The sequence below is a fragment of the Achroia grisella genome, unplaced genomic scaffold (assembly GCF_030625045.1).
Source record: "Achroia grisella isolate CSIRO2021 unplaced genomic scaffold, CSIRO_AGI_Agris_v1 utg1023, whole genome shotgun sequence".
NCBI classification, from domain to species: Eukaryota; Metazoa; Arthropoda; class Insecta; order Lepidoptera; family Pyralidae; genus Achroia; species Achroia grisella.
This window is the reverse complement of record NW_026712560.1, coordinates 99,447-116,207: the sequence shown is the minus strand read 5'-3', so window position 1 is coordinate 116,207 and position 16,761 is coordinate 99,447.

Below are 16,761 nucleotides of genomic sequence, written 5' to 3'. Positions count from 1 at the left end.
AAAGGTATTTAACTCTCTTTATGTTTCTACTACATTGCACTATCCGTGGTCACAAGCTAACTAGAGTACAGCAATGTGAATGTCGGTAGGAGCATGAAGTTTTTTAGCAATCGTCATTAAATTGATCAACAAAAGAACGCAACAAATCAAACCAAATCAAAAATCAAAGTGCACTCACGGTATCCGAACATACATTGAGTGATGCTACCGAACTTTGTTTAAACTGGAACTCTTTAGTACTGGATTCCAGACGATAAATCTTACCGGTTGAAATTGGGATATTTTTTTCTTATCTATTGCATACTGTACCGTTAATGGATAATATATTAGTAATCAATAAAGAAGTTTTTAAACGCATGCAACTCAATTCAGTGATGTCTTTTCCAACATTCAGTAAATTATGGGCAAACACAAACTTACGTGGTCAGCTTTCAGCTGTCGAATGTTCTATTTGACCAATATGTGAGCTGCCATAACTGCAGACATTTTCAAACGTTAAGACAATTAGTTTAATTATCACAAAATTATTCTTGTTAAGACCCGATTAACTATATATGAATAATGTCTACATATTATGACTAAATAGGAAAGTTTAAGAATATAACTATCATCAAAATATAATATATAATATTAAATTTATATGAAATATTACTTAATTAATAGCACTTGTAATATATTGTTTTATTTTAAATACATTTTTGCTACAGTAGCTTTTATTACAATTACAATTCCATAAATAGAATTTTATTTAGACACACAAAGACAAATATAACTGGAGTATTGCTTAGAACCCACTCCAGGGAATCTATTTTAGCGTAATTAGTTACGGGTACAGTGGATAGATGGTTTGATAAATTACATTAATAAATTAATCCTAAAACAGATGCACTAATAAATTGGATATTCAATGAGTGATAATAAGAAGTCATTATGATATATAAAATGTATATGTTATATGATCGCTATGACATTATAATTATTAGCCTCTAGCTGCTAATTATACAAGTAACTTTTAAACACTTATCATGTCCCAGTGGTCAAAATTAATTTGGACTATATTCAATTAATTATTCGAGTGAAACTTTTTACACAGGATACATTTATGAGACTCTTCTTTTAGAAAATGTGCAACAATTCATGCTTATTAATATTTATCTATATATTAAAACTTAAAGTGTGGAATTGCAAAATAAATTAAGTAATCTTACTTCGATAAAAGCGCAGAAACAAACCTCGATTCGTCAATTATCAATATTAACATTTTTTTTAATTGACGGTTTGTTTCAGTTGTGTAATATAATAGTAGTTTGGGTAACATTTTATTTATTGATTTAATGTATCTTTTATGCATAATATTAAAAAATATATAACCATTCTGTACCCCTTCTCAATATAAAGCTGGCGAAATTTCATATTTCTCCGTCCGCGCAATTTTCGTATAAAGGTGTACAATGTTTATGCTTCACGTATTAACATATATATAGATCTATCATAATCACTTATTATGAATTTAATAAGAATTTTAATATAATTAGATAACATATTGTAGTACTGATAATATCCGATTTTTACATAATTAAAACTATCAATTTAATCTTGTTCAAAGTCTATGATATAATAATTATTTATGGATTTTATTACACCTGCGACTTGCGACCTCCTGCTTTCTACTATAACGACATATAATTTCTACAATACTAGACGAAGATGTTAATACATAAACATGGCTTCATCATTGCCTTTTATGCTACCTCACCATTAGCCTTTAGGAAAAGTTTTGTTCTTAATTAGGACGTATGTATAACATTTTCCGTACAATAATATCATATCATGTACTTCTTAACCCTGAATGACGGAGTCTAAACTGTATTTTATTTAACACCTATATATATATAAATATACCTATACATATACAATAGTATAGACGATTGGAATTTTTATTCAACTTTAAAATAGGAATAATCTTAATTCGGATACATTTTATTGTACAATGTTACGCGATATCTTCGCCAATTGTGAACCGATTTTAATGGTCCCATAAAAAATAATTAGATATCTGACTCTACATTTCCATGGTGGGAGAACGCCGCTAACAAACCTAATAAATCCAGGATACGATGCGCAAAATACGTGAGCTTATAATAATAATGGCATATCACGGCCATTGTTGAATTTTAATATGCTCGACTAAATAAGGGCAAAATGTGTTTTTTTATTCAACAATATATGTTATTAGTGCCTATACCTTAATGTAGCTATGATGTAGATAAATGAACCTAAGTCAAGTCATTTATTTTAATCTCTTTAGAAATAGGTAATTGTTCTTAGTGACAAGGTACTTACAGAAAAATTATAATAATATTCATACACACACGTGAAGGAGCGACCACCGTGAAATAAGAGAACGGCAAATAGTACATAAAAGAGTATTATTACAGTGAATATGAATATGGATATACTTTAGTGTTATCATTATGACATAATATCATCAAGTTATTTATTTTCTTTACATCCATGTAATATGATTAATATGAAATTGTATTAACTAGAATTTCGCTGTTAATAATGAGGAAAATAGTAATAATAATTAAATAAATAAACCCAGGACAATTCACGTACTAGTCTAAGCCAAGTTTGTACTCTGGTTACTAACCAACTTACATACAATACTTTAAATATTTAAATATTTACATAGAAAACAATCAGACCGCAAAAAATATACATATATATTTTTTTCGGTATGTATAGATATATAAATAGTTATACTTATGAATACAAAATATCTGTATGGTGCGAGGACCCTAGCCCGTGACCATCAGATGTAAGGCAGTCGGTGTGCTAAAGCTCTAGACGAGGAAGTAATCTACCTGATCGTAGACATACTCTAGCCGGGAATCAATAAATAAATTAACGATGGAAATGACATCCGGTCAGTAAGCAAAAAATAACCACTACGTTTTCCATGACATTATTCTCCATAATGCACTAGTAGATAAAATCACAATACACAGAATATATTATATTGTCATTAAATAATTATTATAATTTACAATAATTTTTGAAATCTTTTGTTGTTTAGTAAGTTCAATAATTTGCAATGAAAATATAAATAAGTACTTATAGATATACAAATTATATAGGTGTGCGTACTTTTTACAAGTTTCCCTTGATTGTTGCTAATTCTTCGTGTTCGTCTGAAGGCTATACAACGCAATAAATTCATCTCATTCAGACGAAGCACCCATGCGAAAGAGCTCTGATAAAAATGAGATGACGGCACCTCGCCTAACACATTTTTTTTCTTGGAAAACAATGCTCGGAACCTCCGAGGTATTAAGACGTTGAGACATTGATACTTAGTGACTTGTGTCTAATATTTTCATTCCAATTCTTCTACACTTCGAAGATATTTAAATGTTTTCAAATAATAGCAATCTTAATCATCTGCTTTTTTATTGTAATGATAGTATTGGTTAAAATCAGGCGGCTCAAGCTTTTAGCACTGCAACCTTTAGATATTACGCAACTACTCACTTACTTAAAGTAATTTCTCTATTACCAGTAATAAGTGAGTACTTTACCAATAATAGTAATTTGTAATTATGGAATCGTTATGAAGTAGATAGTTTGATAATGTCTTTATTTTTATTTCAACCCAGGTAGGCCAAGCAGCATGCTGCTGTAAACTGTGCTTCAGTTGGCACTCCAACTGACTGACTGAAATTGCATGATATAGAGGCCCAACATGTTGTTAACAATCTATGAGTGAAATTAATGGCATTACGTGATTATGTAATGTTCGTGGTGCTGTTTAAATATTTGGGCGACAGTTACCATTTACCATCAGATGGGCCGTCAGTGTGGTTGCCATTCCAGTTATATAAAAAAAATCAATCCAAACACGAAAACTCATAGCTCTACCTACAAATAATAATGATATACAAAGTAACATCCATACATATAGTCCATTTGTATCAATCAATAATTGAATTCGTATTTTATTGATGTACCTTAAAATTACTAAAAAACGTGAGCCCACTGTAATATTTATTTCGTCAATTTCGTAAATATGCTGCGATGTTGAGATTTTTGTGACTTTCCAATTATCAGCGTTTGTCCATCATATTTCAAATTACAGTTCCATGTTATTTATGAAGCCGTAAAACAGATAGGTACTTTTCTGAATGATGCAGAGAAAAATTGCCTATTACGATTATTGTTAGTTTTAAATATTAATATACACATTAGTAGTCACGTCTCATAAGTATTTATATTTATATATATGCCATCTATTAATGGTAATCAAAACACAGAATTAAAAAAATATATAATTTCACAATTAAATTAATTGGCTGTAGTGGATTTAAAATTAATACGAAAATATACAATTCACCCACGTTAGGGGCATATCTGTAAGACTTTTTTATTCTATTAAATATTGAGGGTTCATTCCGGAGAATATGCCAGCCCCATCGGTGTACTGTAAGATTTCTTTAAAACATATTGTTCATTTTGCGCAAGAGAGTACCGACAATTTCTATGCCGTATCGGCGTAAACGAGTAACGTCACTATTACTCAGAGTGCGGGCAAATTCCAACAGTGTACTGATGGCAATTGCTTGTAAAATGGACTCTCCCATTCTGAGACACTGGTAAAAATATGGTACCCCGCTAAATATACTGTCACTGAAACTAAATTACTTTGCATCGTATATGATAATATTTAGATTCAATTATAACACTGAAAATAAATACATTATAAAACGTAAAGAGTAAGACCACGCTCTCAACCCCCAACATACAAGTCTGACCTATTTTGGGAATTACTGATAATTAAATGAGTAACTAAATAAATCAATTTATGAAGTATAAATAAATAAATGTATGCAATCCATACTCATAAACCTATAAGTACACAAGTACATATAATAATCAAAATTAAATAAATATAGCTACACAAATGTAAATTCAGCTGATAATTACTGAAATTATAGTTTCATAAAATAATTGTTTTCTTCAGTTCAAAACCTTACTGAATACTTGTCAATTAAATTACATTTCAATAATTGTCATATTTATAATATACGACTTCTGGAATGAGATTGGTTCAAACCCAAATCTCTGGTGCCTTATGCGTACAATAACAATGAAACATTGTGAGAAACTATGCCCAACATCGGCTCGATAGTGGTATTTTTGAAATCCCGAAGCGGTCTAATTTTATTTTCACGCCTGCAGCTCGTAGATAGTGTAGAACTTCATCGAAAGCTTCGCTAGACAAGCCGCCCCGGCGAAATATAAATTGTGCACGGGCTCTTTATCATCCTACCTTCATAGTGGAGGTAGTACACTACACACACTGTAACACTATAATCATTATTTGATTTGAAATTAAAAAGTAATAACATTTAATCACATTATCATATTCTCTTTTTCTTTACTATATATACAGTTTTAAGGACTAAGCTTTCTTAAGGACTGTAATGATATATATTAAGGATTTTAATACGAAGTGAAACTAACTAACTGATGGCAAAAATATCAATAAAGATATGGTCATCGAATTATTTGCATTTTCGGTAGATAGGGATAAATTCAAACTGTTCTCGCCATAGTATAATAATAATAAAATTTTATGAAGATGACCCAGAAATTAAATATGATGACGTATATAGTTTGTTATCTCGTAACTTTTTAAATTACTCTTTTGTTATGTACTTATGTTCATAACAAATTATTTAATTAATGATATACGATTATCAGTTATATCGTATATATAATTCATGTAGGTAATTGGAAAGAGCATCTGTGGCGGACAGCGCCCTAAATCGCCTTCTAGATTGCATAGTGTGAGGGCAAATTGTCAGAGTCAGATAGAATAAAAATGGTAATGATTTGTCCACACACGTGATCTAGGACAGCCTACCTACTACTAATCCGTTTTTGAAACGCGTTTAAGTAAACAATATGTCTCTACTCCTTTTCTTCCTCTATCACAAATGTCGAAACAAAATGCAAATACATACATAAGTACAAGGGATGGATAACTAGAAATAAAATCTTATATCAAGCTGCAAAACCAGCGGGGGAATGAAGCGAAATTCTGCTCTTAATGGAAAACGTCAGTGGGATTATAATGAGTTGAAGATGATGATATCTACAAAATGCCATGGGTATACATTGTGTATTCTTATATGAAAATTATGTACCTATACCATACGCTATATAATATTATTATTAATAAATAATACTAAATCCTCTAGAATACGAAACTTACTCGCATTATCTCTATTACGTGTATAGGTGCCTATTGGTTTAACAATGAACGCAGAAAACGTAATAAGAATTTCATTCCCTCTGAAATCTTAGCGGATTACATTACGTTCATGTTGCTACTTTCCTCATTGGTCATTTAATTATAAATTATTTTCTGGAGATGATATTATATTTCTACAAATAAATGGTTTATAATAATTGCTATACAGCAAAAAATATATATATGTAGGTTTGTTATTTATATAAGGAGACAATTTACGAGCAAAAATGATCGGCTATGGCGATTCGATTACGAATTAAAGTGCTTGGATAATTTAAAGTTAAAAAAATATTGTACACTACACACAATAATAATATTTGACACGAATATATAATCCAAATATAGTACAGTATTTTTTTGTTATGTATAAGTTTCGAATACTTGGTATATAAATAGGGTCGAACATCGCTAAGCGAATGTTGTTCTAAATGTAGATAGACAGGAACTAATTTTGAGCATCTTCACTAATTGAAACGTGTCGCAGGAATAAATATTATACGATGTACCCGCATTTACATCGCACAAGATTGTCTCAGTCGCTCGTTTCTGTGACAATTTCAAGGAAGATTTTAATTGACTAATTCTATGTAGCTAAGTAATTAGTGCTACATTGCACTTTAAGAATGTTCTCGAATGTGATGAAATAGTAAAACTGTTTTTAAACATATTTAAGAACACAATAGTTTTCCATAAATTGATAGATACCGAGTAGGAAATTAAAATAAAAATTCACTCTTTTATTTTAAAAATGTAGTCCTCTCGTAAGTGTAGTGTAAGTATAAGGGCTGTTGGCCTCTCATATACATTAGATATAGAAATTATTATATTAATTAACGAAACTACGCATACAATTTCATTTTTTATTAAATATTTGTAATAAATTTTCATATTTAAATAATGCATGTAACACATGGAAGAAATCCCCGGGTGTAATTAGAAAGAGTAAGTTGATATTGCTACTATTAACACATAATTTAAGGCTTTAAAATGCACTTAGGTAATATTCTATACAATATTTCCTCTAAGCAGATACCCAATATGAACATGTCCTGGGAGGACACAGATAAAACTACACTCATTCAATCTTCTATGTTACTTGCATAAATAGACTACTATACATCATTGAATTTTCGATCTTAATTCAATTGCAACATAGTCTAGAACCGATTGTAGAGGCCGTATAAGGTAACACTCGTTGAAACTTTACACATCCAACCAAAAGACAAACTGATTAAGATACCTGCTATATGTTCTTATAGGACGTATTTATTTATAATCCAACGTTAAACAAAGTCTTCAGTGAACTCTACTGAACTCTAAGAAACATATCACTCACCTCTTTTGTTCCAACAGTTTAGAGGTATGTTCCTCATTGTGGGTCATTTACAGAGAGTATTTAATGACAGTTTCCCTATGCTAGACCGAATAAGCAAATGTAAGAGTTAGCAATGTATGAATATGTCTTTAACATGAAAAACTGTAATGTAAATATAAATATAATCATTTTATATATAGAACAAAAAATATTTGAAACTTACTACAGAGTAAAGCAATGAAGTTGGATATCTAAAATTGTTTATACGATAAAATGTGTAATCCATCCTTATCCATATTGTTTCAAAATTAAGTTATTAGACTTCGGTTCAAAGCTCGCGAATAGCCAGTGAATAATGTTACGTCAACGAAAATAACGTTGACCGGGGTCGATCGCGAGGCAATATCGAATCTAACGGTCAATAAAATTGAAAGATATGATCGCTCCAAAATCAGGGATCCATCAAATATCCCACAGAATTTCAAGGGTGACTTGCGCTGCCCCTTGAAATGTTTACTTACGACATCGATGTCCTATTTACTGTGGACTTTGTAACAAATACAAATAATTAGGTATCTAACACAACATGGGTTCATGGATAGTTGGTAACTTTTACAGTAAGGGCACAATAATTTTCAGATAAATTTTAATAATCATAATGACAAAGGCATATAGAAATGTAGTATTAAATTTAAGCTATAACTTTTACATATACTTCCATTAAAATAAAACTATAGATATACCTACACCTAAGTTGTATTTAATATTTTACCATTTATAAATATACAAGTGTATTATAGTGTGTGTATATAACATAATTCTTAAAGAACTTCAAGAAAGTGGTCATTTAGTAATATATATTGTTTTTTTTTATACTACTATGGTGGCAAACAAGCATACGGCCCATCTGATGGTAAATGGTTACCGTAGCCTATGGACGCCTGAAGCACCAGGGGTGTCACGTGCGCGTTGCCGACCCTTAAGAAACCTTAATATACCCTTCTTGAAAAACCTCATGCTGTAGTCTCGTGAGAAAACCTCGGCAGGAAGTTCATTCCACAACCTAAGTGTACGCGGGAGGAAGCTCCTCTGAAACCGCCACCACTTAGGTTCCAGCTTGGGAATGAATTCTCGATGTCCCTGATGGTAAAAGGACGGCCGTAGGCATCATGTCGAACAATTCCTCAGAACACAGTCCACTGTTTACAAGTATAATTACCACGTTTTATTTTTGTTGAGTTCCCATACAGTACATATTATGTTATTTGTGGTAAGACTGAGATTTTTTGCGTATCCAAAGTGGCAAAGGTACCTATTTATTTACTTAATTCAAGAATAAACCGTAACTACACCGCCTAATATAATATTAATTATAACATAGAATACATTGCATGCTTATACGGACTCCATGGCCAGCAAAAACAAGCTAATTTTATACTAAAAAGCAAATGTCTAAACTAAATCCGGGTTTTTTATTGTTGACGTGTTCAAGACATACGATTCACGTTACCTTACTGATCTCGGCGAAATGCACTTCCATGGCCCGACCTCTAGACATTATTCCTTGCCACTGAATAACTCAAACGTGAAATTCGGCACTCTCGATTTACGACGCCTCTGATCTGTAGTTCCATTGACCTCCTATATATAGATATGAAAACAATGCCGAATACGTCTTATACTGTATTGTATTCACGCTCTATTCAAATAAAGCAATAAAAGCAACGAGTCGTAATATTAATGTCAAAGTTTGAATGATAAATTCTAATTAACAACAGTATTGAATACTTAAATTTCGTTTAACATTTTTATGATCGGACACCTACCATTTATCAATAAGCCTTCATTAGATTATTACCAGATTATATAATCTAATATATCTCTTCTAAAAATCAAATTCCTTAACTACTCGGGCTAAGAAATATGTATCTATTATTGTATACGTTATTTAAGTGATTGTAATGTGGCAAAATCAATTACTTGTAATATTGATTATTTCTGTTTTATTATATGTACTTATTCTTCTTCACTATCTAACTTCACTATCTCGTAATATATAGTTACATCGCGTCATTTTAATTGCAATTACACCTTCATTTTACATGTGCAAATGTTCAGGATTATTTATATCTACGCCTATAATTCTAAGTAACAACACATAGTATTGTACTCTTGCTATCACAACAGATTATTCCTTTGTACCTGTTAAACGTAGCAATGTAGCTAAGAGCTTCAGAAATTGCAATAATGCAAAACAAACAAACAAAGTTTAATATTAAAACCACATTATGTTATCTCGAGATTACTTATAAAATATCAATGCTGAAGAATGAAATTATTTTTCTGTAATGTACAAATGTGATGAGCTTCTACTAGATGGAAAGTGATAGTAAATGTCATATAAGGATATGAACCTCATTATAGACTTACGTCTGCGGAGTACTGTTTGATACACTGCTAATGCTTTGTCCATGATGTCACCTGATAGTTCTGTACCTCCACACTTCAATTCCATTCAGATGATTAGTGAAAAAAATTGTGCTTAAGTATTTAGAAAAAGTAGAAAATGTACCTACTTCTTTATTTATAATATATTAATACATTTACCTAGTTTCCGTTACTACATACCTTGTTAAGTTATGCAGTAACGGAATCTAGTGGTCGACCTCCACGCGATCTGATGATAAGCTAATTGACCCTGACTTCATGCTCAACCTATCATCGTCCACTGAACCCAACTAGCGTATTCCCTTAGCACAGACGCATCATATGCATCCATAAAAAAAGGGAGAAAGATATTCTGGTAAAAGAAAAAGAAAATACCGCCATTAAAATAATAAACTTAAATCAGTATGCAAATATGTTACAACTATTTGATTTACTACATACCTATCTAAACCACATATTCTTATTCTAATAAGAACATTTTGTCATCATATGTTCTCACCAAATCCGTGTACGCGCTACGTATTTTGAAATATGACGTTCGTTCAGTTCACAAAAAGGAAAAGCAATTTGCCGCTTGTCTAAGTTCGAACTGACTCATTTTCGGTCGCGCGCTCAAAATTAGTCACGTGGCATTTCGTCAAAGGGGAAAAGACCAAGAACTCCTCAAAGTTATATTATTTCCTCATTACAATTACGTTTATTTTGTACAAAAAACTTGCATAAAAATAATTGTTGTGTATAAATTATTCCTAATTAAAACTATTTAAGAAATATGAACTTTTAATTGAATTACAACATTGATTCTTCCGTCAGCAAATAGAAGAATTTTTAATGTCACGGTTTTAAGAGTGTCACATGTGTTTAAGAACATAAACAAAGCCGCACATAAATAACGTATTTTAATAGATCCATGATTTAGGATTTAGTCAAATCATTTGTCTGCTTCAAAATATTAGCCTACAGTGTTCCTAATTGTTTAATTTTTAACCTAAAAATAAAAAATCCAATCAATCAATGCATTACAATCCAAAAATAATATAATAATGAAATAACTACACTATTTAGGTATGTGGTACCTATAATAATTTAAAGCAATAGTTCGTAGATATCTTATTAAAAACCCAAAATTTTAGACTTTAACTTACCACCGAGGGCATATGTATAGATCTAATCATATTAGTGCATCGACAGTTGACAGTGCCTCAGACCAACCGCTCAGAGATATAGTTGTAATAATATTACATACAAATATATTTTTACAATATTATCGATTAAGAGGTGAATTTAAATTTATTTATGATACTACCGAAATACATAACCTTCATTGCCCGCTAGACTTCAGGAGATTTAAGTTCAAAACAATATGCTATTTAGATCTAAAATCGATTTATCTCATTCAAATTTATTGAAATTTATATCTTATCTTATTTCAAATAGAAATCTCTAAATCTATCGAACGTGCTCAATACAAAAACTAATTTCACACCAAGGCAACCGACTTTATTAAATTTAAATATCTACCTGTTTGTATCTCTATGTTATTAAGTAAGTTTTTGTTTATGTGACGAAATTAGTGATTGTAATAATATAGATATAACCACCATAAATTGAATAGTCATATTTCTATTCTACCACTCATTCGGAATGCAGAATCATCACAAGAAGAAAGAGCAAACCTCTTGCTCTTCTGAATACATGTTTTATATATATATATATAACTAGCTGTGTAGCCCGCGACTTCGTCCGCGTGGAATATAACTTTATTTTTCTAAAATAAAAGTAGCTTAAGTCCCGTCAAAATCGGTCCAGCCACAAACAGACCGACAGACAGACAGATAAAAATTATAAAAAATATTATTTTCGTATATGTACCGTATATATATTCATATGCATGTAGTAAAAAACGGTTATTTCAATATTACAAACAGACACTCCAATTTTATTTATATGTATATATATAATGTAATGATATGATATATATGATAATGTATATGATAATCAACATAGAAATGGCTACGCACTCATTCTTGGTGAAATCACATACTATCGTCAGTGAGAAAATAAGAAAATAAAATAAAAATGTTATATCAATAAAATTTTATATTTTGATTTAATTATTTACACAGAAAAGAAATATCTTAAAGATCTTACCGTAAATTCCTCGTTTTATGGTCAAAAGATTTCCATAGTTGAGATTTTTTCCTTACAAAATAATTATTAAAAATACTTACTAATTAGTAAAAATAGAAATACTATACAATGACTAAAACAACATAATTGGAAAATACTTTCTACAAAATATAACCAGAGTGAACCAAAAAATCTTTACGGGCAATTTTTCAGTGCAGCAGTTAACGAATACCGTAAAATTTTCATAGGCGACTCCCATGAAACATAAATTGTGGGCGTGTTAATATACTGAGCCAAACCACCCCCGATACACTTGGATTCATGAAGGCTGACTTGTGTGTGACTCAACATCATTTTAATGTGACAATATAATGTACTGTACTTCTTTATTTATTATTGTCTCGTTCAAATATAGTAATTAAATTTATGTAGATATCAAGAGAATTGACCTGACTCATACATACGACCTACTTCTACGAGAGTATTTTCAGAAATTTCGATGAAAATTGAAAATAACAAGAAAAGCACAGACAAAACCGCGATATACAGCTGGTGTTTGGTACATGTACATACTTAACTTGTATGATGAAATTTAATGTAATATGTAAATATATTATTTATGTGCCTACCTATTGTAACAGCCAAATTAGATTAAAATCTAATTTGGTACCTCTATTTCACTCATTTCTACCAGCTGCAAAGCTTATTTTGTTACTTCTGATATTAGTATATATGGTAACATGGTAGTGCGTTAAAAGGTAAGGCTTATGTCTTATCCCAAAGTCCATGGCGTTCTTTATATACTATTAATAGGCTATGGTTACCACTTACCATCACCTGGGCTTGCTACTTATACCTGGAATGCTTGCAAAAAAACAATTAATAATAGCCAGATACTCCGCACAGGTAGGTATTAGCAACGGTTTAACAAATAAATATTTCGTGGATTTAAAAATGCCGTAGATAAGTACAAATAGCGGCGGATTTTTCAGGACGTGTGCTCATAAATTTGATAAAAGCGAGGGTGCGCGTCACCTTCGGTATTTGGTTCGCTTCGACAGACAGTCATAATCTGGGATTATAATCTACTCTCTCTATGAATATTCTCTTCATAGTCGTCATATGTGTATACTTTCTTATTTATTATTTTTCCACCAGTTATGAGTTATACGAGTAGATGCTGTAGTGAGTGAAGACTTTTGTCGGAAGTACCTACTCGTTAAGTAACTATTTACTCAGCATGTATAGTTTAAGCATATCTTTTTTATTTATTAAAGTATTTGGGTTATTGTCATGTGTTTAGAATCTGTGGTACTGCGTCTTTCTTTTTAAGGTATATTGTAGTCGCTCTGTAGAATTCATTACTCTCGTCTGATACAGACAATTTATTGCAAAATTGTTGTTATAAATACTATAAATTAAATATTCTACTAGATGAACACTGTAATTGATACAGCCTATGATCCAAATACTATACTATAAGTGACATCGTGGAGTAACTTGGAATAGTCAAGCTCGCTATAAAGTTCTAACTGGTGGCGTCGTGGTGGGCAAACGAGCCAAAAATATGGTGAGTGCAATGATGGCTAGCACATCCGTAATATACGTAAACGGGTGCTGCTTGTGAGGGTTGATCTGTTTAAGTTACGGTTTTTTAGATATTAAAGACCTCATATTTAATATTTAGTTTATCAATGTCGGTAACATCTAATACATCTTAATTCTTATTAATCTTAATTCGAATTTAAGATTATTGTATCCTTAGTTAATTAAAATATATTTACTGTACATTAAAGTGTTACAAACAAACAAAACATCTAAATAACAATAGATTGAACATTATTTTTATTAATTTACATTATTTTAATGACAAAATCCAATATATTCCAATTACAATTTCACCTCTTTGAAGTCAGTTGAAAACAACATCTGTGAATTAATTACCGCAAGTAATTAAGCGCTTTCCATTAATTGGCTGGTTAGTTTTGGAATGTATACAAATATACAACGCCTAATATATAGATACGTACAAATTAGCGAATTGGAAACCCCTGTCTGATTTATATCTGTCCAGTTGTATACTAATCTGTAAATAATAACTTGTAACGAAATAAGTCATAAAGAAAAGAAATAGGCAATAGTAAAATTTTATAATAGGTATACGCAATACCATGTCCTAAATCCGAATCATCTATGCTGTAGAACCCTTATATCATTACCAGCAGTAAAAATCGCATTAACTGGACAAATAGCGATAAAGCACGTAATTTAGATAGGGGAATGGATACAAATGTAAATAAATCTCCCGCCAGCAATAAATAACAGTGACCATGGAACGACAGCTGGTGCTATGAGAACAGTCTTAATTTACTGTTAATTTCAAGACCAGTATTTCAATTTGACTAACGAAATATTATTTATGTTTTGGTGCATCTACCTGGCGATTAAGAAAATGGGATCAAACGACTACATCTGGTAGGTGGGTATCTACATATCGTTTATCTAAATTAACTATTAATAAACACGTTTAAACGTTTTAATGACGTTCAGTTCAAACTGAACGAGATCAGTTTCTTTGGTGAAATCCGACCTAAGAAATCCATTAAGAAAACTTGAAATAAAAAAGTATTATATGAATAATATCCATAAAACTAGCTGTTTTTTTTTTAAACAAAAAAGACCCCATGTCATCTTCGTGATACATTCTACCTTCACGTCAAACTTCTTTAAGATCTTATCAGCCGTTTAGATGTAAAAAGTCACGAAAAGAAAAACAGACGCATTCTTGCCTTTATAATATAATTAGTCTGGATGGATAAGTCGGTATATATAATATATGAGGTAGGCATTTTATCTGCGAGTAATATTTTAAATTACTAGAACTATACGAGGGTGTTGGCTATCAAAGGTAACAAATAGCGAAGACTAGGGAACGCAATTTAACTTCAATCATAGCTAACCTTATAAGACTTGTTACTAAATACATTTTTGCGTGAAAGCCGAATGGAAAAGTCGGATACAACACATTATTATAATTTGACGACTACTAAAAATGACCAGGCCAAGGTTAGCGCTATTAAAGGAATTTTCGATGATTTTTCCGATGAGGTGGCATATGAACGGATTGGAAGATATATCTGTTAAGGTCTTTACTAATTAAGATAAATAAATGAGACACTGTGAACTGTAAAGCTGTTGTACTGAGTAATTGTAGTTACAATATTGGCCTTTAGAAAATTATAGATATAAATAAAACGAGCCGTAAATCCACGCCAGCTTTACAATCGTTCGCAAAAGCCGTTACATTGTTTCTATATATGACCTTTATGAGCGTCTTCTTTTCTAGACCGTGAATAAAATTGTGTCGTGTTTCATATTGTTAACTGGTCATCGGCACCATCTACACATTGCCTGGCAATGGTAATCGACTTATATATTCCACTTACGAGTTTCTCAAAGAGGATCAACATACATATATCTACAGCTAACTAACTATTGTCAACATACAACATTCTAACGATATTGTGTATATCGCAAGTACGTAAGTAATTCGTGCTCGTCGCCGCATCCAATTTTGCATTTTGCATTATCTTTGTTGTTGCAGTCTTGCATCGTCTTCAATTTCTAGAGCATGAAACTAATATACTTTGAATTTTGTCAAAATATACAAATAATCAAAAATGAATCTCTAAGATATAATGAATAATTGAAAAAGTATTTTTTGTGCCTCTTACTGAAAAAACTAATGCATAGCAATAATAATAAACGGTGGTCTTTTATAAGTTTACATTTAGGAAATTATTTATCGTTTAATTCTTCTGTCTGAAAATGCACTTGCTATAATTATTATTTACTATAAAATCCATAAAAAAAGTAATATATCCATTTTAAAAATAATAATAAACATCGATAGGTCGCGTTAAATTATTATTTTAAACTCAACATTAAATAATTTATACATGAAATAAATATATATATTAGTGATTTACGGACCAATACTTGTTCACAGACAGTTTTACGAAAAATACAGGCATGAAAAGAGTTACTTTTAAATATGTTATTGTATTGCATAGAATATGTTCATTATAAATCAGTGAGCTGAGCAATATGACACCGATAACCAATTGATTTTAAACGAATGAATTACTAGTAGATAAGGTTAAGTTAGTAGTAATTAAGTAAAATACGTTTTTAATACAGTACACGCATTCATATTGGGTATTTGCTGTTAATATATACTGGTTATATTTCCGTTTTATTTAACATTTAATCAACAAAAATAGTAATCTTAAAAAAAATGTGGTCTCAGATCGGAAAGAAATCTAATTTTACGTTACCCATGTAATGTATACCTAATTATTATTTTTTCCATTATTAAGATTAGTTGTCAACCAAAGATTTTCTTCTATATAATAATCATAGATGGGCAAAATAGTTTTAAAAAAGCATTTAAATACAAAATGCAAAATACTTTACATATTTACTATTTCAAATGCAAAATACAAAATAGTTTTGTGTTTTGTATTTCAAATACTAAATGCAAAATAGGTAG